This window comes from Eulemur rufifrons, chromosome 15, assembly GCF_041146395.1.
Source record: "Eulemur rufifrons isolate Redbay chromosome 15, OSU_ERuf_1, whole genome shotgun sequence".
NCBI lineage: Eukaryota > Metazoa > Chordata > Mammalia > Primates > Lemuridae > Eulemur > Eulemur rufifrons.
The window spans coordinates 25276516-25302572 of record NC_090997.1 but is presented as its reverse complement, the minus strand read 5'-3'; the positions used below and the strand labels follow the sequence as shown (position 1 = coordinate 25302572).

Sequence of the window (26057 nt, the reverse complement as noted above, 5' to 3'; positions counted from 1 at the left end):
AAAAAAGAAAGTGAAAGACTTGATGGTAGGGATGAATGCCAAAACTGTTAATCTTTTAAATACAGTTTTTTTGTGTATGGTGGCTTTTTGTCGATGTGATTGGTTTACTTTTTTGCTGCTAACCAGCTTAGGCATATTGCTGTTCAGTTTTTGCAGCTGGAGTTGCATGCTAATAGTTTTATGAAGTGTGTGTCTGTCATCAATTAAAATTGTAAATATTTGCCTTGTACAAAATGCTGTTGAGTTATATTTAATTTTCTTTTTCTATTCTTTCTCACTATTTCAGGTACCCACAAGCACAGAATACATTATTGAATAGCAGATGTGATGGGCTAAAGATGGAGGTAAGCTTATTTTTTGGTCCTCTTTGAAACAGATAAATTTCATCAGCATGAAAACATGATAAAAGATGAAGCTATCGTAGTGAGCTAAAACACCTAATGCCACTTGTTGAACTACTGAAAAGGATTAGATTGTTGTCAAGGAAGTAGCTATTTTGATCTTCTTTGAAATAAAGTGATATGACTTGGTATTTACCTGGAGAGCCTTTCTGGGTTTATTCAGAAGCTTGTCAAATGAAACGTGAATTAGTGCATAATCTGCAGCCCTTTTCTTTGCTATGAACTGCTATAATATATACTACCTCTTGCAAATTGTACAAAGAAAGAGGATCAACACTTTTACTCTACAGATATAAGAGAAGGAACTCACAATCATTGGCTAAGATGAAGGGAAGGGAAAGGGTAGTTTGTAACGAAACCCCTGTCAATGAGAGTCAAATAAAATAACTGAACACTACTATTATTTTCCCCATTTATCCCACTGGATTGATCAATAAGTGTTTTGTTTCTCATCTGTCCTTCTATTTGATTTAGCAAATAGCTAGTGAGCACTGTTGGAAATTGCGACTTCATTTTGATGCACAAGGAGTTGAAAACTTTAGCCAGTAGACTTCACACTGAAAACAATGCAAGGATAGTTGTGAAACTCACAGGCTGAGCTGATGCTCGGAGAATTGAAATGACCTGGTATGATGTTTGAAGCAGGGTTAAAAATTCCAAGCTTTCTCTTTCTGGATCTGGTCCTGTTTTTAACTACACAAATATCCATAATACAGGTTAGCTTTAAAGAAGTGCCATAGGAGAGGGATGTGAGAGCCTGGAGAGCCTTTATGATGGGGGTGGCGGCGACAGAGACTGAGGAAGCCACGAGGTGGACTGGAATAAAAGGAGTTGTATGTGGGTGAAGACGGGAGCACCTCCTTGTGCAAGGAATAGGCTGTCTCAACTGGTGCAGCTGGGAAAGTCAGTCCAATAAGTATCTGAGAGGAAGGCAGGAGCACAGTGGGTCCCGAGGGCCAGTTCTGCGAAGGCACAGAGCAAGAGCAAAGCCTGCAGTTCTAAGTACTGTGTTGAATTGCTCAGATTTTATGAGGAAAAGTAAGAAGAAACCGCTACAGGTTTGAAGTAAAGAAGGAGAGCTATTCCTCAGTAAACTATTCAATGAAACCAAAGTACGTCTCACATTTAGTCAATTTTATAATTACTGTCTCCAGCTGAGATAGCTTTTCTAAAATTCAAACTGTTAAAATAATTATTTAGTAGTGTAGGTGCTTCAACTGAAATTCCTTTATCGCAGAATCAAAGATCAAAAGTTACAGAGTGAAATTCTGAAATGTTATGTATCAGTAACATTCCATATCTGATTTGACTATTAAATTAAAAATGTTACTGTTTTTTATAAAGCAAGGAGAGAACAAATCTCTAATCCAGAAATCCTGTTGTTTATTCTCCTGCATCCTTTCAAACAATGGGCTTGATCTGATAAAACAATGAGAAAAAAACCCAGCCATAGGTTGTTACTATTTTGATACAGTAATCAATATGATTTTTGCGTTCCTTGTAATTATTTGATTGTTGCCGTGGTTTTATAACCCTGTGACTCTCTTACCATTCAGACTAGATCTTTGTATGCATTAACTCAAGGCAGGGTTATCACAGAAGAAACACCAGTGCTGAACAAGAGAAGACAACATTATTTTTAAGCACAAAAACAATATTTGCAAGAAAGGGGATTTTGAGATTCAAGAGGCTGCATTTTGAGTAATATAAGACTGATGCACTTTGGACATAAAGTATAGGTGTTAAACAGTAGATTTAAAAGACTCCCATCTACCTGTCTACATATATCTACAAGGTAAAGATTGTCCTGGCTGAGAAGAGAGCTTTAGGCAGCAATATCTAACATATGAGTGTGGCCTTGAATATGGGTTCCATATACCAGGTCATTTATCCAATAAAAGCCTCAGATAGGTTTGGAGCACAAAGAGGACCTTTGACTCAAGTGGAGCCTGGGGAGGCAGCAGACCTCACAGAGTTCCCCACGCTAGTCTGCGCCAGGTGCAATCCTGCAGCAGCGGCTGTAGAATGTTTCCCCACACTGCGGAGAGTGAAGCAGGTATGTCGGAGAGAAGCACACACACAATCCCTCTGCAGGAAGGTAGGGACAGTGCAGTAGCTTCTGCATAAACCAGTGCTGGCCAGGATGCAGATTGTATCAGTGCACTCAACAACATGGAAAGGTAAGAAGACCAGCTGCTTCCTACATCTCCAGAACTTAAATCCAACCCAGGAAAAAGAGAGGGGATAAAAAATAAATCCTTGAGTTGATGGAGAAATTCCTGAACAAAATTAATCTGGATTGGCTGAGATTATTTTTATCCACCTAGCAGAATGGAGACTTGAGTTTGAAACCAAGTTAAGGTAATTATATACGTATACATAGCAGAGTCATTTACAGGCAAGCCATAACTTGCCTGTCTCTTAAAATAATCAAAAATAAATATACTATGTTTCTCCAGCAACAGGAAATGACAATTTCCCTAAATTAGTGGCCTCTTGGTGGTAACCTTTATTAGAATGAAAACCATTCAGCAAGTGGTCCTAACTAGTAAATGTGCAGTCAGTGCCTTCTCTTGTTGATATCAGGAAACAATGCTGGGTTACATCTGGGTCCCAGTAAGGACTCCCAAAGTTAGCAAACATTCCCAACATTGACCTCATGCAAGTGATACAAACTTGCATGGCAAATTAAGGTTTTAAATTATAGTGCAGTCTAAGTGTATTTTGCTCCATACATTCTTTCAAGATGATACTGTAACTCTTGGTACACTGATGATCATATAACAACTGGGACCTCACTAAAACACCAAAGATAGCTAGCTTGGGCACTAAACAAAGTATTTTAAGTAGTAATAATAAAACTAATAAGTAAGAAAGTCTTTGTGCTTGCTAACATTTGTCCAACAAGAAGTTTTACTACAATCAAGTATTATTGAATCAGAATCAATTTGATGCCACTTAAGAAGCCAAATAGTGCTTTGAGGTCTTATTTGTACTATTTAAATAATTTTCACTTTCACTAGATAGTATTAATGGACCTATAGCCATTCAGCTTAATAACAATTGAACTACTAACAGTTTTTAAATAAAGTTGGCATGAAATGACATATGAAAGGTAGAAAGGAAATGATTTTTTAAATTAAATTATTGAAATATTACTCTTGTTCCTTTAGTTCTTCACTTAAAAAAAATAGGCTAGTATTGTGAGAACTACAAATGCTCTTTAAAAATGTAACTCTTTAAGGTTGATTCACTTAGATAGAAGAAATAAGCCTTAGTGTTTGGTAGATCAGTAGGATGACTGTAGAAGAGAATAACTCAAATGTTTCTAACAAAAAGAAAAGACAAATATTTAAGGTGATGGATATCCCAATTAATTGATTTGATCTTTATATGAATGTATCATATTATTGTCTGTATCCTGAAAATATATACATCTATTACGTATCAATAAAAAGTTAAATTTTAAAAACTAACTCTTTGACTATAGCATTGTATCTCTATTGCTATGTCTTGGTTCATGTAATATAGATGTTTGTAGGGTTGTTTTGTCTTGTTTTGTTTTGTTTCTAAAGGGAATAGAGAACAAAGATCACTAATCTGAGTTGGCTGAGTATCAAGTATCAAGGATTCTATTACTAAAATCTCATCCATTTGCTGTGCTTGCAGCTTCCATGGGAAGGTTTAATTTTTACTGCAAAATAAAAAGTCATATAGTAAATGACTGAAAATATCCAATTACATAGTAGTTTATAAAATTGACATGATTTATGATTGATATGAGGGTATAGCATTAATAATAGTGTAATCTTCTGTTTTCTTGAGCATACATGCCAAGCAAGGTACTAGAATTTTCATGTAAAAACTTACATGAACCATCTGTAATCCTTTCAATAAGGATGCAAGAGAAGTACAATTAACCTCATTTTACAGAAGAGGAAGTAATGTCACACTGTTAATATCCAGCAAAGCCAATCTTTAAAACAAAGTTTGATAACCCTCACATTTTCCAAAATGCGATGGAGATGCCCGTCTTTTAATAAACTTGATTGAAAAGAGAATCAAAAATCTCAGTTTGCCTTAACATAATTTCTGTTCTGTAGCAATATGATAAATATTGACTTAAAAAAAGATTGATTAAATATTTTAACTTGAAGTACATCTTTACTTTGATCTTTCCCCAAATTAATCATTCTGATTGCATCATAAAAAATGTAGATCAGAGTTTCCCACGCTTGTCACAAAGTTTCCCACGCTTGACCACAGCCATTGGTAGAACAAATGAATTCATTTATAATCTAAATTCCTTTTTGACATTTTAAAAAAACACTGGCATGATTAAATAAGCATGAAAGCAATTTCAAGCTTTTATTCTTCAATCTATAGATCAGAACTCTGCTTTAAAGAATAAGGGTCAAATTCAAACCAGATATATCTTTGTATAAGCTGTGCAATCATATGTTAAGAACATAAGTGAAGGTCCCATTCAATGTTAAATAATTTTTAAAGGCATTTCCTTTTGCCAATATAATGTGTAACATTTGTCTGGACATTCTAGTTTCCAATTAAGTATTTGAGTTAACAATAAAATAGCTGTTCTTGCTCACTGACGACACCAGTCTTCCATATCCATCACAAAAATTAATTTCTTAGTGTCTTTATGTAGAATATATGAATTGGTACTTGAGAGATTACAGTGTGTATGGGGGGAGCTCAATCTACTTGACATGCTGTTTTACATCTCAGTATCTTATATTTTATCATGAGAAGAATGGAGAGAACTGGAGAGGAAGTTGTCTGATTCATATACCACGGGATGTCTTAACCAGCTGGCTTATCTTTCTTTACAAAAAAAAAAAAAACAGAATGAACCACCTTAAAAATGGTAACTTGTTACTGAACACTAATTTTGTTGAAGTTTCTGTTCCACCATGTTTCATACTTCACAGTGGGATATAGGGAGGGATCTGTTTCTAAGAGAAATTTGGAGACGCTTGGATCCTTTTCTTAGAACCTCTCTGAAGGCAAGTCTCACCACTAGACAAAGGATTTCTATCACCTTAATGCCTCTCAGGATGACTTCTGTCAGTAGGAAAATGTCCCCTCTCTATCTCATTCTCTGTCCACCCTCACACAGGTGTCAAATATTTTCTGTCTTCTAACCTCGTAGTCTTCCTTTTCTTTGACATGACATTTTCAACTTCTCTGATACTATCGTACCCCTCCCTTCCCAGCATCACGTCATTTTCCCAACGGCACATGGAGGAGAGAAGACAAGGAGAAAGACAATTGATGGCTATGTGGGAGGGAGCAATGTCGAATCTATTCAACAGAGCTCCTACGTTGAGAAATGTTTATTGGGTTAATGAAGAAACCAATACATGTCCATTGTAAGCCAAAAAGTATGAAGGAAGAAAAACACATTTAATGAAAATGGAAACATAACAACTGTTAACATTAATAGATAACCTACTGTTTCACGAAATCTTAATTTCTTATCTATACAGTGTAAGAGGTTGCTTATAGGTGAGCAAACATCTCCAGTTAGTCCAGCTCAAAATATAAACTTTAAAATTAGAAATAAACAAACTTATGGGATTTACTAAGATCAGCACATAAAATCTGTGACTGGAATGAAGGCAATTTTAAATGTCCTTAAACAAGGAAGATTATATTTACATATTGCCTGAAGATACACTTCATAATAGAATTAAAATTGAATTTTTAAATTGTTTCTTTCAACTTTCCTGTTAGAGATTTAAGAATATAAATTAATTTATTGACCTATAAATAATTATTTAAAAGTAATATTAATCATGCTGCTTTATGCTTTCTTATAAGGCAATAACTTTTATCATAAGTAATATCACATTCCTTCAGAGAAACTACTCTGGAATCCTTTTATCATTTACAGCCTTTAACAAAGCACAAATTGGTTCTTAAAGCCTTTTCTTCATTTCCAGTGAGTAAATCATTCGGGTACAAATAACGATTACCTTAGAATATGGCATAGTTGACAGTGAATTAGGATTTTCTTCTGGAGAGGTTCTATTTTTTTGGACATTGTCTTCTTTTTTATGATTACAGAAGTAATACATACTCAGGGTAAACACAAAATACAGTGTATAATGTAAATATGTAAAGTAAAAATAAAAAAAAATCTATAATTCTGTTCCTCAGAGAGAACTTTTAATAGATTGGGTTACAGTTCACTTTAATTCCTTTGTCTTCCTTTTCTTCATTTCCTTTTTCATTTTTCAGCTGTTTGTTATTTATTTATTTGAACTGGGATTCTGGTGTATTAATATATGTAATTTTAATTTTCAGAGCTGAGCTGAATTTTATCTCTTTGTGAAAAAATAAGCTACTCCCCACTTCCATAAATTTCACTTGTGTGTGGAGGAGTAAAGTTGTATTATTACACTATGGAATTAATCCATAGCATACACTCTTGAGTGTGAGCAAAGTCTAACTTTTCTTTTCTTTTCTTTTCTTTTATTTCAGGATATTATGAGGGTACAAACATTTTGGTTACATTTTATGTATTTGCCTCACCCAAGCGAGGATAAGAGGCCTTATAGGTAAAATGGTGATAATAATAGCACCTACTGATAGAATTGTGAAGTATGTTAAATAAAATTATGCAGATATATATGTATATCGTCCTCAAATTTAGTTAATATCCTCTCCCAAATTAGTTAGTTTTCCCTGGCTAAAAATGTTTACATTATAAAATACCTTCATAGTATGCATCAAATGTGTAAATAAATACAAGTTTAATCTATAAAAATATTTATATAATACAAATCAGTTTGCAAATCAAACATTTTAAAAATATTCTCTACTAAAATATTCAGTTAATATAGCCTTAGAACACAGTTGGAAAAATACTATATTCATAGACAGATATATATTGGGTGTCTTCATAACTGGTATTATATGTTTGTACACAAGAATCTTATAATAATATTGCATATATATTTTTTACATTGAGATAGGACTAAAAATGAAAGTGTGATGAACAATAATTTGGTACCATTGTTTCAATAATAATAACGTGAAGAAAAAGGCATTTGAAATAATGGAGTGCATACTACATGTCAAGTGCTATGGTCAGTGTTTGTCGCTTGTCCTATCATACCCACCATTGAAATATAGTTTATACTTTATTATACTTAATAATAAGATACCAAAATGAAGGTGAACATGAGAATAAGGGAAAATAGATTTAGAAAGAAAAGGAATGTAGCTAGAAGACTGATAAATACCCATTAGAAGTGCTGAGATGAAAGAAGTAGTAACATAAAACACCAAAAAGATAGACCACCTCTTACATCCTTCAGGGGATGTAATGTCTTAAGAGCTTCTAAAAATTCTCATAAATCACCATCATGTGCAGTTTATCACATAAAGCAATAATTTTAGAAATTAAAAATATGTTTTCCCTTTATAGCAAATACAGAACATTCCATTATTGAATATATCTGGAACTTCTGCCATCTGTCTCAGAATAATTACCTTCTTAGACCATTACACTTTTCCAACCATTTTCTTAGACCATTTTCACTTTCACCAACAGAAAATTTCTGTGTCCGGTGTTGAGTAGAGAACAAGAATTGGCACCAGCCTCTCACAGTGTATATTAATTCAAACTTGCACTTTTAGAAAATTATAAGTACTGCATATTGTGTACCTTCAGAATTGTTCAGAGATATTAAAAGAGAGGAGTTCTAAATCTATGAATGCCAAAGGTATGTCAAAGTAATTGTACCACATTGCTTTATAATTATGATGCTTGAGAGATACTGTCCTTCAGTCTATATTTTAAGAGTCTTGTAGTTTGATATACTATATATTGTAAATGAAAAATAGACCCTGTTGAAAGCATTAACTCTATAACGTTCTCAGTAAGAATCTGTTGTTTATTGTTTGTATTTAGATTATTACAAAATATCAAACATAGAATATTTTAAAAGATTAATTACTAACAAGTAAAAGTAATGAATTGATTTGATTCCTCAGAAGTGGGAGAAGACGATTAATTTTCTCAGGAGTTAACGCTGAGGTGTTTGCATATTTTAACCAATAATCAAGCAATTTACTGAATCCACATAATTTTCCATCATTAATTCTACCATTTCATCATATCACCCAAGAAAACACTTTACCCTGCAAATGACACTAATAATGATAACCTATTACTAAAGTAGGTTCAAAAGAAAGTGACCTCATGACAATTTACAGTTAAATATTACAGTGAATGCCAAATAGTCTGTTGAGCTAAATACACTACTAGTTGTCATATAAGGAAAAATTGCATCTAGTGCAGCATCTTATTTTAAAGATGGCCAACAAATATTTTTGGGAAAGAACGCCAGGCTTTACTTTCTAATGCAAAAGTTAGAGCCATCTTAGGAAAAGGCTTAATGTTTTTTGTCTTAACTAGTATATTAGTTCAGGCTGATGGGAGGCATTTACCAAATTTAACTAAATGAATAATTATCTATCAACATGCCTCCATCTTTTTCTGGTCTTATAATTATTTCTTATGTACTATTTATGATTTATGCAAATTATCATATTGACGTGTATGTAAAATGCTAATATTCTATATGACGCTACATGTACATACATAAATGTATGCCTTGATAACTTTTTAAAACTTTTAATATTATTGTATATTATTTATTATTATCTTGTATTTAGTTATCACAATAGCTATATTAAGAAAGCAGGGCAAATTTTCTTATCCTTATTTTAAAGATAAGAAAACAAATTTCACAGGTTAAGAAATTTGTCCAAAAATCACATGAATTCTACATGGTGGGATTTGGGCTGAAACATTATCCCCTCCAAGATAATTAACCTTCTCATTTTTGTACATGATAGTGTTTAATGGTGGAAGAGAGATTAATCAAGGTTGCATGAACAACACTCTTCATGTGCAGTAATTATTAAATATCTATTTATAAAGTACACTTCAAGTTATCTAAAAGTATTGAAATTTTTTCTATATGTAAAAACGTTTACTCATAACCCTAATAATTGATATTTACATGCTTTCTACAGGCACACCATAATATTGAATACTTTAAAAAATAGCATATTGGTGTCAGAGGCATATGAAATTATTCAAAATCAGTGATTATAAAAGGGTACATTAAATTTGTAAAATCTAAATTAAGTAATAATTTCTGTCCTGATTTTAGCTGGGAAAGAATGGAATTGAAATTAATTAAAAGCTTTATGCTAAGTAAGAAATAAGTGGAAACATTCCAATTGAGATTTAAAGTATGTCAAAATTGTGATTTCATTTCTTTAGCATCTATGATTACAAGAAGTTCAAAAGAAAGAAATTAGGTTGTTATTCTACCAGTAGATAAGAATTAGCATAACTTTGGCCATTATTTTTCTATACTTACATTAGTCCTTTCATCTTAAAAAAAAAAAAAAAAAGAATCTTTCTGACTTTTGGATAATTGAAATTTTTAAATGTCCTGTGAGTTTAAAAATCTAATTTTGGTTGGGTTTGCAAGAGCCAGAAAATTCGCAGCAATTTTCTAATTTTCAACCAAGAACCCTGCTTTTGAGGAAAAGAGCCCAAAAGGTTTGGGTCTAAATTAAACAGGTCAGCAGTCGATCTTCATTTAATTTATTATACTATACAATTTCATGTAGCAGTTCAGAGACTTGGGCTTCTTCCATAAGAGTGTAACCATGTGGAGGATTTGCTGTTTTCCAATTTATCTCTGTCCACCTTTATTGCTAAAGTGCATTGCAAGGACCCAGAAATACCTATTTGTCACAAACCCACTGTTGAAGCAATACAAGGCAAATCAATACAGATCTTGATGTTTTGCAATTAACCTGTTATATTACACTGTGCAGAAAATATAGTAGCTCCTTTTCCAATATAAAACCAACATATTTGAGAGTCTTAGACTTACTCAGTTTTCGGGTCAAACCTCATTTCTAAATCTGACATAAGTTCCTGAATTTTTACTCCTGTGGTCAGATAGCTGCACTGTGCTCTACACTTCAGAGTCTGGTAGAATTGCCAAGATCAGGAAATGCACTTTTGTAGTAAGAAAAGGTAACGCCTAAGTTGCAAATTGTGAAACAAACACATGTATTTGGGTATGAGATGATCCCCACCACCTATCCCTACCCTCCAGTGGTAGGGTCTAGAAATACAGTATAAGTAAGAGATGACTTTAATTATGTCTGCAATGTTCACAGCAAAACAATAATAATAAAAACAGTAAGATTTTTAACATGCTACAGAGTGTTTCTAGAGTGTGTACTTATTTATAAAGATAAGTTATTTGATAATGATTTTTGGTAATATCTAATTAGACATTATTTCATTCTCTTCTGAGGCTGGATTGTATTTTAAAATGTGAGGATATATTATAAATGCTTTATTTCATTTATTTCCTAATTAGACTTCATTTTATTTCAGTGGAAGTGTGCCTTATTTCTCAAAATAACCCTAGGTGATGACATTAATGTATCGTAGCTGCAGTCAATTTTATAGATTGATCAAGTAGTTGAAATGACACTTATTTCAGTTCTCAAATGATTTGCATATATAACTAATAGTTTTGTTCTTGATAAGACCATAGATAACATCAAAATATAATAATTCAACTTATCAGACTATTGGTTCCTAAGTATAGTACTTTATTTATTCTTAATTGCCTTTAATGTACAAATAGATAAGAAATCAGAATTTGAGAATAAAAATTTCTGAACTAGGAACAGCCTGTTAATTTGTTGATGACTACATATTATGACAGGATTAACTTTCAAAATCAAATTACTGGAGTAAAAACTAAGCTATGAATAATCTTTATGATTAAAAGTAAAAACAAAATAAAGTATTATTATGGTATTATATTGCACAGAATATCAATTTAATAATCTCTTAATGCTGAGTATACTTGTTCCTTCAAAAGATATTCAGATTTTCTTATAACTTAAGTAAATAAATAATATTGTTATTTTAGACTTTATTGGAACCTTGTGTAAATTTTCTATTTCTTTTATCATATACTTACCCTGCCTCTAATTTTATTGATTAGGCAGATTTGAAAATTTATTTTTTTCCTACATTTAAACAGTAAAGTTTAGAAATAAGTATTATCTACAGAACTGATCATCTATTCAAGATAGGACACTTACCAAAATTAGCAAACAATTTGTCAACTCTCTCTTCTACTTTGCCTTTGTGGAGAATATAAGTATTACTTATAAGATATGCAATTCCTCTTACATTTCAAAACATATCCTTATATTGGAGTTAATAGAAAAAATGGATAACATAAAACACTTAAATATTTCCCAACAGTCTGGCAACATTTGGCACTAATGATTTATATCTTATAATGTATTAACATAACACCCAAAGCTTATTCTAAACACTCTATTTCCTTAAATATTTTTTTACTTAAATTTTGGATATATAAAAATAAGCTATAAAATAAATGGGGAAACATACTATATTGATTTTTAGTAAAAGGCGAATATTTATACGATCTGAAGAGAAACCAGAGTATATATATTGATTTTTAATTAGAAGTAAAATTGAGGATTTATTATTTCATTCATGATCAATTTATTTATGAAATACCCACTGAACATATTCAAATTTTTATGTCATGTGTTATTTGCTCAGTAGCTTCAAAAATAGACCAAACATGAATTAGAATATGAATTATTGGCTAACAATATGTAAAATTAGAGAAACTATATCCAGTTAAATTACAAATAAGCCTTATTTAGTATCAAATGTACATTTAAAAATTAAAAGTCAATTGCTCACCTAAAATGTTTCTAAATGTAGAACCACCTTTTATTTGTCACAAAAAATAAAATTATAGTTCTAAACTAATCAAATTCAAATCAATTTAACTTCATATGTTTCAATGAAATAGTGTTTAAGAAATACAAAATAAACTAAAAACCGAAAGGCTCATTGCCTTATAATCAAAAGCAGTCAGCTTTAAACTTCCATCAACCAGGTAGATGATAACTTTGTCATTTCTCAGTTGTGTTCTTGGTGGGAAGTTGTCAAGAACATCTGACATCTCTTAAACTTACATCTCATTTGTCTGTGTTTATGAACCTCATGTTGATATGTTAAACTGTAGGATGGGTGAGAATGGCTACAGTTCTATTAATATGATTAATATATATATGTATCTATCTCAGTATTTGTAAATACTGTGAAAGGATTCCTGGTTTCCAGAAGGAAGTGTGTGCTCTCTTTTCCTCAGTTCTAGTTGCTTTTATTTCTTTTTCCTATATCTAATGATGCCCAATTAATTTGGGATGATAAAGGGTGTTATTAACTCATTGCCCTAGTGTTCGGGGACATCAGAGCTCTTATATTAGAATCGATAACAGTTGATGAATACTATATCCAAACAATTACAGAAGCCAGGTATCTTTTTTCCCTCGTTAATTCAAAAATGGCAATCTTCCAATGAAATTATAATTTCAGTAATTTTACAAAGCTTCTACCAAAGGAAGGGTGTTAAATTAATACATCCAATCAAGTTGTGCTTTAAAAGTGCTACGTCTTATAGGAAGAGTAGAAAGATCAATAGGCATTACAAGTTAAGAAAGCAATTGAAATACAAAAGCCGAGCATTTCTGATACAATAAAACAAGTTTCACCTTTGAGTTAGTCTGACCCAGTTATTTCCATTCTGATCCTATTTTGATTTTCAATTTTGAGGTGCCAAGGTTTAAGCTACATAGATCATTTCCTTACAAACTTTTGATTTTTCTTTCATTCTTATAGGAGTATAGTTTTCTGAATACAGATGTACACTCCATACTCCCTAGCTGATAGTGTGAGATACTATAAGAATCCTGGGGATTTTTAATAGCAGTTGAGGTTCCATTGAACTTAGTTCATAACTGACTTCTTAAAGTTTATTTGTCAAATAATTCAGGATGTAAAAGTAGCACATAAACATTAATTGAACAGCCATTTAGCAGTATAACTGTTTGTTTTTGATTGATAGAGGACATTGAGCTGTGTACCCTGTGGTAGAAAACAATCGGGTCTTATGAAGCACATGCCATTAACTATACTACTACCAGACTTGGACCAGTTTCACTTTACAAAATAGCCGTCAGCTGTAGTCAGAAGCCTGCCCAAGTCACAGGAAGTCATATTTTTACTGCTTTGTCTTAACTGCTTATGAATATCGTTGTGTTCCTCATGCCTTATGCTAATGGCAATGACTAATGCTTGTCATTATCTTTATCAATCTCATAAAAAAACTTCCTCAGGAGAAACTGATCATAGCTAGAATGCTGCTTAAACTGTTTTTCTAAAACACAGAGTATAAAAAGCACTTAAATATAAAAAAAAAGTTGGAAGGATAATTTATTTTGTTTTGAGTATGCTTGACATCTGCTACTATTGTTAAATTTGCCATGAGATGGATTGATATCCTGTATGAGAATGCCTGATAGATGCCTATACTGCATTATGCTTTAAAGTTATTCTGCTCATCTGGGACCATAGGTGAAGACGTATGATAGAAAAAACAAAAGCTGGAATAAATCTTACACTGGCTGTTTGGAGATTCAGTGTTTTTAACAGTGGAGGTAAGTCCCTTCATCCATTTGTGATTCATTTATGAACTCTGCTTACAAAACACAGAACACTTCATTATGGGCTTGAACAGAAATGTTTAAATGGATGAAGCAGCCCTTTGCATCAGATGGAAGCTAAGTGGGACATTAATGTGAAATAAGTGAGAAACTCCTTTGGTTTTAGTCTACATCATAGCAGCATAGCAATAATGTGTAGATTCTCATATGCACATGATTTTTATATGTCTTATATCACCAGAACTTGAGATTATGAATTCCTGTATTACAGAGTAAAAATCAAAGAAAAATGAATAAGGAAATATATTTCATTGAGAGAATATGATGTTCACATTATTTCTGATAATAAGTAGAATGGGGGACAAAAAGTTCCTGTGGAGAAGAAATGTCGTCATCACACATGATGGATCTTTATACAGCCTTTGTCTGAAGTGTTACCGTAGTCATCCTTCCAAGTATCACCTTTTTGTATTAGAGGGAAAGTTCAATTTTATCGGAGAGGACCAATACGTAGGGGCTTCAAATAAATGTTTGTAGAATGAAATGGGATGGAATGGAGCAGAGTGGAACAGAACCCAATAGAATAAAACCATGATTATTTGTTCCCTCCTGAAATTCTAACTTGTTCTAAAACAAAAGCAGAAATCCCTGAGTGGATGATCAGCAATATCAATGATTCAATAGAGACGTTTTGGTTTTCTTCTTTATACATCCCTGTATTAAAAAAATAACTTATTTAGAGAGCATAAATTATAGTGTATATATTTGTTTAATGAGACAGAAACTTTTGTAAGGTATTTCAGAAAGTTCTTCTTAAAAGTTCTTGAATAAAAAAATTTTAATGAAAGTACATTTCCCAGAAAAATCTTAGGAAAGAATTAAGGTAAGTTATAAATACTGTAGAAACATCATGCCTCCTTCTATTTTTTTCTCAGAGGAGTTCGGAAGAAAACAGCACCTAACATTCGTGCCCATCGTGAATCTGACCCATACTTAACATCTTTTCAAACTCTTTCCATAGAGTTTTTTGTAACTTATCCTGCACAATAGTACACTCCCTTAGGAATTTGCTTTAAGCTAGAAAATATATTGTAGAGTGACCATGTGTCCTAGTTTACACCTGTTGTTCCAGTATAATTGTCACTACCACTACCATTCACTCTCAGATGTGTCCTGGTATGGATGAAAAATTATGGTAACTTTATAAATAATATTGAAATGTTAATATTATAATAACAATAAAAAATAATCAACTTTTGTTTTCTTTAATACATTCAAAGATTATGAGTAGTTCTAATTTATTACTCTTCCTAGCTGTTGTAACTATATTTTTATAAAGACAGTGCATTTTAGGAGGCAGAAAAAGAGTACTGACCTGAACTAAAACTCAGGATATTTTAGCTCAGGATATTGACAGTGCTATATAAATGATAATAACTATGATTTGTTGAGTGACTAGTTTATGCCAGGCATCATACTTGGGACTTTCCCTGTGTTATATCTTTGTCCCTTAAAACTGCTCTGCAAAGCAGAATATTCGAACCCCATGAATGTGTATGAATTGCTTTAGCTATTAGCTCTAAATCGGTTCATAGGTTAAAATTGAACCTTGGGGGATTAAATCCTGTCAACAGGCCTCTCCAGCTCTGACATTCTGTGCCTCGATGTCTCTTGGAGTAACTGATTAGCAGGATATAAGACACAGAAACTGGATGCAAAGAAAAATTCTTGGGGCAAAGTGACTTCCCTAATCCTTCATATTTATATTAACTATTGTGCATTGAGGTCTTAATACTGGCATGCACTTAACATACTTTTAAATATTTTTGTTATTGCTGTTTTTCCTCTTACCATAGGCCAAATAAGAAGAGAATCCGGGTTTGAACCAATGTAAGTGTCACTACCATGCTAGAGAGAGAACTCATCTCTGAAACTCTAGGGCTTGCTCTAATTTAGAAACCCTTCTCAAAAGCAATATTAAGTAAAGATGAATAAATACTTGCTCATAATCAAATTTGTTCCACCACTGTATAAAGAATATGAATATAAAAACAGATATGATATTGTTATATAGAGGTTGTTGAAAGGAAATGCCTTGTAATTTTTCAAACAGACAACGTGGAAATTCTTGCTAGTGCAGAGTTAAGTTCTGTGTGCCGCAGAGAACGAAGTAAATGTAAGTCTGTGCCTATCTCAAAACATGATTACAATTCACTTGGGGATACAAGAATATAAAGGCACAAATATGGATTGTGTGCTGTTGTTAGATGCCAAATTGTATAGCATAATCTGAGCAGTGATAAATCTTACCTGGATGTGCATATCAGCATCAGGTATAATATATATTAACGAAGCAGATGCCAGGATACTACCTGCATTGACTAAGTACGTTTCTGAGGCTATAGCCTGGAAATGTGTATTTTTAAAATTCTGCAGGTGATTCTGACATGTACTTGAATAACAACCACTGGATTAAAATATATGTGGAGCATATTAACATGTTAATTATGCAAATTTAAAAAGTTAATTTGGGCTGAGATTTTAAAAGATGACTTTATAGAAGAGATTAGGTTTGAAAGGAAGGTCAGATATGGACATAGGTAAGTGAGAATTTTTTTTCTTTTACTTTTTTAGCTCAAAATAAAATCCTGTCTTTAAGGGGTTTTTTAATGCATTTCAGATCCCTAGTTAGCTTGTTCTTGAATAGATAATGAAACTTATAACAATAAATACCTAGAAATGTGCAATTGTTTTCTAATATATCTATGATGTGTCTCTATGAAAATCTGGTTTAAAAGCTTGACTGAAAGCTTATATATTATAGATTTATATTAATATCAATAATAAAGAAATTTAATCACAGCTGGTAAACACAGTTTAGACTGCAAACTACCAAAGGGCAAGATTCAGGTTTTATTCAAATTTGGATTCTTAGATCTTTAGCATAGGAATTGTTATCCAGAATATTTATAATATATGTTTGTTTGCTGAATGAATGACATGTTTGGATATACTTGGTTTATTTATTCCACTTTGTGGGACAAATTTCAATGGTCTCCATTTGAAGGATTAAATATTCTTGCTATAAAGGTTTTGGTTTGTTTATTTATTTGTTTCTTAACCTGGAACCAATGAGCTTGCAAAGACTTTGACACTCTTTAGCTTATAGGAGTAAGCTTTTAGGCTTTTTCTTTTGAAGAAAAACACTGAAGAGAATGGAAGAAAGGTGCAAAAGCAAAGGAGAGTTGCATGCATCTTAACAGTGGGAGCGTTTTCCTTCCAAGTTTATGCCCAGAACAGCTGGTAAACCCCTCTTCTCAGACCAGATTTTCCACAGGAGGCAGAAAGGTCACCAAACCCATTCACCAGCAGGAGGAAGGCTTTCAAAGCTTGCCCAGGCTTTCCCAAGCTCTATCTGTCACCCACATTTTTTTGTAGGACAGGGTTGTTTTGTCACTGTTTGGGTTTGGGTTGTTAACAGAGCTTTAAAGGCATGACCACAAGATCACTAAGAATCTTTATCTTACTCTACATTACGGCCTCCCCAGCACCAGTCAAGCCAAGCTTCATTTGCTTTTTGTTGCTGTTTGTTGTTATTGTAGAAAAAAATGTCAGATGTTTACATTTCCACAGTGGAATTTTATAATGCTTTTCAAAACAGTTTCATCGGGGGAAATAGTAAGAATGAAAACAAAACACAAATGAGAAAAGAGTATGGTGAGCTGATGACAGAAAGCTTTGATTTTATCATACTGTTTTCAAGAATAAAGGGGAGAGTGAAAGTCCTCGTATAATGCTTAGTTGGGGACAGGTATCTGTAAAACATTTTTAATGTGAGACAGCTTTGATAATAAAAACAGCTGCCTATTTAGTATTAGGAAAGGGGTAGGTAAGATCCAGAAGATGGAGCTTGGGAAGAAGCTTTTGTCACAGTGTAGGAAGCCTCTGATCTGTTGCGGTCCCCAAGCTCTGGTACTGGTCTGTAGCCTGAGTTTCCCCATCTCCAGTCTGTGGAAAAATTATCTTCCATGGCACTTAGGAGGGCGAATGAGTGAAGCTTCATCTGTATTTACAGCCACTCCCCATTGTTCACATCATTGCCTGAGCTCTGCCTCCTCCATGGAAAAATTGTCTTACATGAAACCAGTCCCTGGTGCAAAAAAGGTAGGGGATGCTGACCTACCTTATCTACTGGCCCGTCTTATGAATAGTTGCAATTTTTTGGCCTCCTTGCTCCTTTCTCCAGGTGTATGTCAATGAATGCCTCACCCCAGATAAGCCTGATTAACAAATAACATGATTACATAATTCTTTGTAAGCAGTGATTGAGCAAGAACATACCCAAAATAAGTTAATTCATACTGAATTGCATAAAACAGCTGAAAATCAAATGAATTCCTGTTTAAGAATATTTCAAGAGTAAACCATCACATCCATGGTACACATGTCATCTGAAATACAATAGTAATTTTATAATCATCTGATTGTGTGCTGGGACAGCTCTTACTAGCCGATGAGATCCAAATGTGTGCAGCTTTCCTCAACTAGACTTCAGTGACTTCCCTTTGGTAGCTTGAAGTGGACCTTGGTAAGTCTATTTATACCATGGAAATTGGAAAATGTTACAAAATCAGGGATTTTTTTTTTCTTTTACAGAGAGCCAGTGAGCCAGTTTACCAGCACAACTCTGAGTTTCACATACATTTTAGAAGAACAAAAGGGACCCAATAATAAATATGTTTCTGTAATTAGGAAGGTTTCTTGCTGAGCAAATATTTAAAGAAGACACTGCTTAAGAGAAACAGCATTTTGTTAGACTACCTACGCTCAAATCTTGTATCAGCTGTCATTTATCCTCCCTGTCCTTTTGTCTTCTTATCTCTAAAATGAGAACTCCATGGGATTGTTTTGATGATTAAATGAGTTAATACATATGATATACTCAAAAAAGTGCCTGGCACAGAGAATGTGCTCAATATCTATATCCAGTTACCATCAACAGATGAGGCTAATACAGTTTTCTACAGTCTTCTAAAAGACTTCCTAATTTCAGTGTTATTTTCCTTGGTAAGCTTTTATATCTTTTAGAAGCCCATACCCAACTTCCACAAGTTTTACAAAGATCTGTTAAATGAAAGCACATCAAATGACTTTGAAATGAATAAAGCACTATGTAAATGAAAGGTGGAATAATTATGTTAAAGGCATCATCTTGAGTTTTGTTTATACTGCATCTCTGAAATGAGCATCAGATTTCTCTCTAGGCAGTTACTGCTCCTGCAGAAACAAACCCAGATGGTGCCCAGACTTCCTACTGCATAGTTTTAGGCGATGGCATTTATCAGAATACCTCAGGTCACTGTATGTACAAAGACTCAAAACAAACCCCACATTTCAGTGTCAGGCCAGCATGGGAATTTAGGCAAATAAGGCTTTGTTTCATAATTCAAGGATTTTTTTTGATGTGTAAAATGTACAAGGAACAGAAAATCTTCCATGTAGACTAAGTTTACAAAATAGGATATTAACATACAATTTCTTTTAGAGAAAAAAAATCAGTTTGTCTACTCTGATGAGCATTTCTAGCCAAATTAAAACTAATTTTTTCATTGTGCATGCAGATTTTACCATTTCTTATTGACCTCTGGCCAAGCAAAGCAGAGAAAAGGGGAGACATGGCTTAAAGATGCTATAACTTAAACTCTCTTAATTGGGTTTTGTGCTATTTCTGTGTTTGCCCTTGAATGCATTCTTTGCCCTTCCTCTGGCTAAATTAGGGGGAGGGAATTCTGACACCCTCACTCCGGCCAGGTTTCCTTTCCCAGAGAGTTGTCTAGCTGGCTTGCAGCTGGCTTCTGCCAATGGAGTTTGGGAGTGGGGACTCTGGTGGGGTCTCCAAGGAGACTTGGAGATTGGGAAGAAGGGAGAAGCCAGGGTATCTGTCCCATCACTCACTTTGCCTCCAGCCTCTTCTGAGCAGTAGCTATGTCTGTTCCCTGCTCCGCCTCTCACTACTCAAATCTGCCCCAGTTCCAATTCCCAGCCTTAATCTAAGGCTCCTGTGTTAGTTACAGTAGCAGCACCTGTCCTGCTTCCCTCCAGCCCAGGCTTGGTTATGGCTTGCTCCTCTTACTGATTTCTGAGTTGCTTCACTTCTCTCTGGCTAGCCTTTCTGTCTTTTTCATCACTCGTTTCCTCCTTTAATCAATTCCCTGCATTACAGTCTTTTCATTTCAATATTCCAAGTGAACTTTGTTTTCTTAATTGAACCCTGATTGATCCAAGAGGCTGACAAAGGACATTTGCCCATACTGAATTTGCAGGCAAGCAACACGGTTAGAAGTGCTGTTCTCCTGCACCATCATAAAGATTTCAGAGACCCTCTGGTGCATGAACTCCGAAGTCACTGTCCCTTTGCAGCTCCCTTACTTTACTTTAGTGATGAGTCAACCTTGAGCCTGCTCTGCGCTATGTCCCTGAGAAGTTGGCAGGGAGATTTTGTTTGTTTGTTTCTGCTAAACTTAGTGACACAAGACACTCAACCATTGCACTTCATTATTAACTTAGCCTTTCCCCCTTCCTAAGGCCACATCCCTCAAATTCACTGCAGGTTTACAGGTGGTTGGTCTATCGAATGTTAGTGCCCTTCCTATAAGTTACAAAGGATGGCAGGGTCTCCAGATCCATTTCCACATGTGCGAATGACAAGATTGGAATATAGACCTGGTACTTATTATTATCCTAAAATTCTATTCCTTCTGCTTTCTTTTCAAGGAAGGAAATTTGGGCCATAAAGCAATTTCATATCTTAAAAGCTTAAATTAGTTTTATAAATACAATCTTAATCCAAAAGTGTCAAATTGGGGTTGTTTTAGTTCATGTACTTGTTAAACTTATTTTGGACTTTGAACATTGAAATGTGCATTAATGCTGAGTTGCTAAAAATAATGTTTTGTAAAGTTTTCCACACTTTTTCTGTATACCCATCCTGTTAGACTGTTCCCTCTTCCTGAAATGATCTTTTCCTTTTATTTTCTTTTGTTGTGTTATAAATTCTCAGCCAAATAACCGGCTTTCCAGGAATGTTCCCTGTAGTCTCCCACTCTTCATCTGGGTGACATTGCTTGCAGCCCTGTTTGTGCCACCATAGTGCATTTTATGAAGTGACACATTCACCACTCTCTCTGCTTCTCATGAAACTTTAAGCTCCATAAAGACAAGACCGTATTTCATCCTTGCAGCCCTAGTATCCACTAATTTCCTTTGCACTTAGGAATCTTTCAAAACATATTGGTTAAATTGTTTTCTAAACAACACTCTGAAAGTTCCAAAATCTCTCACACTGGATGAAAATTAGTATTAGGATCCTTTGACTGGAAGGTTTGTATTTTAAAATATTTTTAGTACTAGGGATATTTTACATATATACATGTATTTTACATATATACATGTATATTACATATACATACATATATGATATTTTACAACATATAACAGGCTGGTTATTTCACAAGATGCCTAGTTGTCTGCACCGTGTCCATAAAAGTACTTATATATCTTTGTTGAACAACATTGATACGTAAGATAAACAGACACATAAGGGGAACAGTAGCACTGTCACTAGTTTAGGACAAAGCTTTCCAAATCTTTTACCTAGTTTACATTCTTCACTAGAAGTTGCATTTTCTTTCTGTTTTGTCTTCTTAAATTTAAGCCCTTATTTTCAATGTCTATCTAAATACATTTGTACTGCCTCCACCATGAATTAAGTAAATGCCATGTCTCTAACTCATTTCCTCTAAAAAGGATGAGCTCAGCCGTGCTCTGTTTATTCCATTTATAATGGCTCTCTTTGCACATTTTGGTCCATTGCCTCCAGTGTCTTTTCTCATGCATCTGTTTATTCTACCCAATTAGACTCAGAGCTTTGCAGTCAAAGGTGTTTTTTCTTTTATAGCTCCTCACAGCATGTTCACAACATAGGCTTATGAACTAAATGTCTTCTACATTTCACCAATATCTATGCTGATATTTTTAGTTCCTTATCAAATGGACATGCTGATTTGCGCACTCTGCAGCTAGATCCACGGGCATTAGCTCACCCACACAGACATAGCTCTGGTTGGTTCCTTTATTCCAGGGCAGAGATTCTGTGAGCTAGGCTGGGTAGCAGAAGGATTTTAAGACCCCTCTGCCGCTTTTCTTTGAATCCAGAAATATCCCTAATGTACTGCTCCCCAGGGACTCACTATTGCTCTTCTAGCAGTTCCCATCAATAATTGGTTCTCTGTCACAGAACCTGTTCATTTCCTTCATAGCACTTATGATAATTTGTAATTATATACATATGTAAAGTATGTATAGGATAAGCATATAAAATTTTAATTCATAACCATGTAAAATACATAGTAGATATAAAGTGTATGCATGTGTATGTATAAGCAATATGTACATAAAACACCATACGTATGAGTGTGCATATGTATGTGTTTCATGTTTCCATTCTTTTCCTCCACAGATTTTCTTCTCCTCAACTTGCTTCACCACTAAACACCCAAGCCTAACACAGAGCCTGGCACAGAGTAGGTACTAACAAATATTTGTTGAATAAATAAAACGTGAATGAACGAATCTATGAAAGCACAGAATACTTTCCAATCATTAATTACATCAGCTCTTAAGTTTTACTGAACAAAAAGTGTAGAAAGGAGGGAACTAGAAGCAAAAGAAAAAAAGGAGTCAATTTTCTTCTCTCCACTCCAGAATTTCATAGGTTTATAATCTGTCTCCTCCCACAAAGAGGCTCCCAGACATCTTGGTTTATTTTTACCTGGAGAGGCAAAAGCGTAGACAAGAAAATCTCTGCTGTCCATTGTTGGTGCTACCCACTTATAAAAACTACAAATATTTTAATTAAAAAGATAATGATTTCCAAATAGTATAGCAAAAAATCTAATAGGACATGGGACATTCTTACATTTACTGTTGGAACCTCCTATTTCTACTCTACCAGCACAATCCTGGTATGTTTAGAATATATACTCTTTTCTCCTAAATAAAACATTATGATGACTGAAAAGAAAGAATGGGGCATAATTACAGGAATATCCAGTAGAGTGTCCTGACTAACGGCAAGGACTGTGAGCCAGACTGCCTGATTTCAAATCCTAGCTCCACTGTTTTCTAGCTGTGAGCTCATAGTCAAGTTACATAACCTTACTTTGCTTCTGCTTCTCATATGTAAAATGGAGATCATTATATTACAGGATGAGCATCCCTAATTCAAAACTTCAAAATCCAGATTGCTCCAAAATCCGAAACTTTTTGAGTGGAAAATTTCACACCTGACCTCATGTGACAGGTCACAGTCAAAATGCAGTAGCACAACACACAGTTTATTCAGAGCCCCAAGGGGAAAAATGAAATTACCTTCAAGCTATGTGTATAAGGTGTGTATAAATAAATTCTGTGTTTAGACTTGGGTTTGAAATCCAAGATATCTCATCATGTATATGCAAATATTCCAAAATCTAAAAAAATCTGGGATCCAAAATACTTCTGGTCCCAAGCATTTTAAATAAGAGACGCTCCACCTGTACCAACTCATAGGGATTCTTTTGAGAATTAAATAAGTTAGAACATGCAAAGCCCTTAAAATAATGCCTGGCACATAGGAAACAATAAATGTACACCAATCATATTCTTTTTCTTTGTATTATTATTTTTGCCATCTTCAAATTAAGACAGGTTGGATACAGAATGGATAAATTTCCATAAGACTGAGAAAGAAAAAAAACAGAGGGAGAATGTGCACATAAGTAATAGTGATATGATAGCCACAGATTCATTACAAATGTAAAAACACATGGTAGAAAGTCAGGATTCTTAGATATTGTTATGTCCCCTTGTAAACAGTTTTTCTTTTTGGTTCTTAGTGTCAATAGAAAATGTTTCTTTATATATCTTTTAAACACCTAATGATGAAGATTACTCTTGTTTTATCTGCTTTGATCTAAAATATTTAGAGGACAACTGATTACAGTCTACTTTTTGGCATTATTGGGTCTTTCATATTGTTTCACTGGACAGCATAATATCATAACATCCTTGCTCTTAAAAAAACAAAGAGACCATGCCCTTACTCACTTATTTATTCTTTATGAATGTATGCATGTATTTCATTTAACAAATATTTAGATTCTATTATGTGCCAGGCACTGCACTAGATATCTTTTGATAACAACCCAAAAAGCAGTTTAACAAGACAGACAAAGTCTCTGCTTTCATGAAGCCTAGAGTCTAGAGAGGCTTTGGAGCAATAAACAGAGCACGTAATATTTCAATTACAAATTGAGATCATTGCTGTGCCAGAAATACATGGATACAGAGTAATGGGGGTGGGAGGTGGAGAGGTTGAGAGAAATATTAGGCAAGACAATTACAGAGAGCCTCTCTGAGGGAAGTGACATTTAAGCAACATCTGAAGAAAGAAAAGGAATGTACCATACAAATTGCTGAGAGAAGAACACATTGCAGGCAGAAAGAACGGCAGAGGCCGTGGTGTGGAAAAGAACGTGCACAGGTCACTGAGTCTGTTGCTGGACACTGGCTAGCAATGGGGAGAACCACGTGAGAAGAACTAGGTGGGATCATGTAGAGTTTTCTGACTGGGATGTTCTCAGTGTGCAACAGGGTACTGTTGCAAGGTATCAAATAAGCAGCTAGCATGATCTGATACATGTTTCAAAAGATGACCCTGGTTGTTGTATGGAGAACCTGTGGGAAGGGGATATAAGTAAAATGAGAAGATAACCTAGCAAAATATTGACAGATAGGGCCGGGCGTGGTGGCTCACGCCTGTAATCCTAGCACTCTGAGAGGCTGAGACAAGAGGATCGTTCGAGGTCAGGAGTTTGAGACCAACCTGAGCAAGAGCGAGACCCCTGTCTCTACTAAAAATAGAAAGAAATTATATGGACAACTAAAAATATATAGAAAAAATGAGCCAGGCATAGTGGTGCATGCCTGTAGTCCCAGCTACTCGGGAGGCTGAGGCAGAAGGATTGGTTGAGCCCAGGAGTTAGAGGTTGCTGTGAGCTAGGCTGACGACATGGCACTCTAGCCTGGGCAACAAAGTGAGACTCTGTCTCAAGGAAAAAAAAAAAATATTGACAGATATTTGTAGCTCAGACTTGAATGTTAGCAATGGAGCTGTGGAGAACTGGATATGAGAGAGGGTTAGGAGATAAATATGACAGAGGTCCATGATGAATTGGATTGGATTGCATTGGAAAAGGAGGAACCATATATAACCCTTAAGTTTCTGCCTCAAATATTAGATGATAGTTCTATTGACTGAGAAGAAAAAACTGAGGAAGTCCCTGGAGTTCTGTTTCGACCAGGTTAATTTCATGATACTTATGGGACACCTGATGGAGATGTTAAATAGGCATTTGATTATGCTGATGAGAAGCTGTTATACAAATGAGCCAAAGACGGCCTCTGTGTATTGGCCCCTAGGTTGTTTATTTCTTCACTACAGGCTGAGAAAAGCCCACCAGGGGAGAAAATCAAATGTTTGCACATGCATTCATTTTTTCCAATTGGCTACACAGGCAAATGTTTCGTCATTTAAAATCTGCCTGTTTTTCATACCCCACCAAACCTCACCCCACATCTGCTAGCAATAGGTAAACCCTGGAGGTCACAAAGACTCAAGCCGCTACTGCCCTTTAGAGCTCTTTTACCCAGACACCACCCCCACCCCATCATGCTACTGAGGCACATTGCCTGGACACATAACCCCTCTCTCTCCTAGGGGTTCCCTTGCCCTCCTCCCCTTCTGAGTGGTGACCCTGTCCCTTAACCTCTGGACAGACTCCTGCTGTGAGGGGCTGCCTCCTAACCAGAACCTGTCAAAGTAGCCCAGCAAAGCTCGTGTCTGCTACTGCCACCTTGTGGTCACATCTTTTTCCTCGATCAGCACAGAATCCCTCCAGCCCCCTACAGAAGCTCAAAGAAGAG

General features: G+C 34.6%; 1 protein-coding gene across 1 annotated transcript in view; it reads left to right on the top strand.

The window, feature by feature from the left end:
• The window catches only part of KHDRBS2 (KH RNA binding domain containing, signal transduction associated 2), a 542862-nt gene extending 520245 nt beyond the window's left edge, over positions 1–22617 (top strand). The window contains exons 10-13 of the transcript XR_011235523.1: positions 287–344; positions 13945–14027; positions 15890–15923; positions 22552–22617. The gene's annotated coding sequence lies outside the window, so the exon portion shown is untranslated. The remainder of the gene's footprint in view (positions 1–286; positions 345–13944; positions 14028–15889; positions 15924–22551) is intronic.
• The last annotated feature ends 3440 nt before the right edge of the window (positions 22618–26057 follow it).